The sequence below is a fragment of the Chlorocebus sabaeus genome, chromosome 8, assembly GCF_047675955.1.
Source record: "Chlorocebus sabaeus isolate Y175 chromosome 8, mChlSab1.0.hap1, whole genome shotgun sequence".
In the NCBI taxonomy this organism is placed as follows: domain Eukaryota; kingdom Metazoa; phylum Chordata; class Mammalia; order Primates; family Cercopithecidae; genus Chlorocebus; species Chlorocebus sabaeus.
In genome coordinates, this window is record NC_132911.1 from 40018307 (window position 1) to 40020464 (window position 2158).

Below are 2158 nucleotides of genomic sequence, written 5' to 3' on the forward strand. Positions count from 1 at the left end.
TTCAATTTCCTCTCATAGTGGAGGAGAATTTAGGGTTCTTATATTATCTCTTTCCCATATTCTTACTTCCCTTCTCTCCTAACATTTATATCACAATTTCCATCTAAATCCCAATTCTTCCAATTCAGTTTTTACCTTATAACAACGAAAATACTATGTTATTTACTACTAACCCAACTAATGAATTATGATTATGGCTTATTTTTTGTGTTTTTATTATGTTCTTGGAGTAAATAACTCTCATATGTTTCATATACATGTTTTTCATACATATGTACACATACATATGGAGATGTGTTGGAGAAAATTTTGTAATACGTATACATATTTTGTATACATTTATATACAAATTATATACAAAATTATGTAATATGTACACATTAGTATTTCTTTCTTTTTTTTTTGAGACAAGGTTTCACTCCCATCAACCAGGCTGGAGTGCAGTAGGCACAATCTTGGCTTACTGCAACCTCTGCCTCCTGGACTCAAGAGATTCTCCTGCCTTGGCCTCCCAAGTGGCTGGGACCACAGGTGACTGCCAGCACACCCAGCTTATTTTTATATTTTTTGTAGAAACAGAGTTTTACTATGTTGACCAGGCTGGTATTAAACTCCTGAGCGCAAGTGATCTGCCCACCTTTGCCTCCCAAAGTGCTGAGATTATAGGCATGAACCACCCTGCCTGGTCCCCTCACAATACTATTTCTGTGTAATCAAATACATCAGGTGGTCTAAGCAGTTTTTTTCTGTCAGCTGTTGACTCCCTGCCCTCCTCCTCCACACACATGCAAACACACACACACACACGCAAACAGACACACACACACAATTATATATATATGTACACCAGAAGAACCTATGAATCAAGGAAAGATGTTCATTAAACTTCTTGCTGTAAGGGAGAACACTACCTTGACAGAGCTGTAATAATCTCTCAGAAAATGTAGTGGAGAATTTTTATAAGGCTTTGGAATTTGGACTCAAATAATATATAGTTGGGAATTTGCTGGGATTGGACAATGTTAGTGAAAAAACAGGTTAGAACAAGGAGACATGCTCTTGAAGTGAGTCTCTGTAAGTATATTGTTGTTTGATAAGTGAGTGACTTGCACTTATTTTTTGATTGAAGAGCTGTTTGCCAAAATGAAAAATTATTTGCACAGACAAATTGGTTTTCGGGAATTTCCTAAAGTTACCAGTGACATTAGTTATTAGCTTCCTATCTCATTTGCCTGCTTAAAAAGAAGAAAGTTATTTTGATAGAGAGCATCTCAGTTCTTAGTTCTGATAATTAAGCTATGTGGAAACAGACTGGCTCAATTTTTCCTCTCTTACTCTCCCTCCACCTTCCTTTCTTTCTCTCCCTCCTCCCTCTTCTCTCTTCCTTCCTTTCTTCTTTCATTTTCCTCTTTTTTTTTTTTCTCCCCAACTCCCTGACTCCTAATGACAGTTCCATCCTAGATCCTTCCTTTCTCCATTCCCCGTCTGGACTGATTGCTTTCTATGCTTGCAGCATAGTGGACATTCTGGGAATTTTCTTTTCTTTTTTCCTTTTTTAAAAATTATTATTATACTTTAAGTTCTAGGGTATATGTGCATAACGTGCAGGTTTGTTACATATGTATACTTGTGCCATATTAGTGTGCTGTACCCATCAACTCGTCAGCACCCATCAACTCGTCATTTATATCAGGTATAACTCCCAATGCAATCCCTCCCCCCTCCCCCCCTTCCCCCCTCCCCATGATAGGCCCCGGTGTGTGATGTTCCCCTTCCCGAGTCCAAGTGATCTCATTGTTCAGTTCCCACCTATGAGTGAGAACATGCGGTGTTTGGTTTTCTGTTCTTGCAACAGTTTGCTGAGAATGATGGTTTCCAGCTGCATCCATGTCCCTACAAAGGACACGAACTCATCCTTTTTAATGGCTGCATAGTATTCCATGGTGTATATGTGCCACATTTTCTTAATCCAGTCTGTCACTGATGGACATTTGGGTTGATTCCAAGTCTTTGCTATTGTGAATAGTGCCGCAATAAACATACATGTGCATGTGTCTTTATAGCAGCATGATTTATAATCCTTTGGGTATATACCCAGTAATGGGATGGCTGGGTCATATGGTACTTCTAGTTCTAGATCCTTGAGGAATCGCCATAC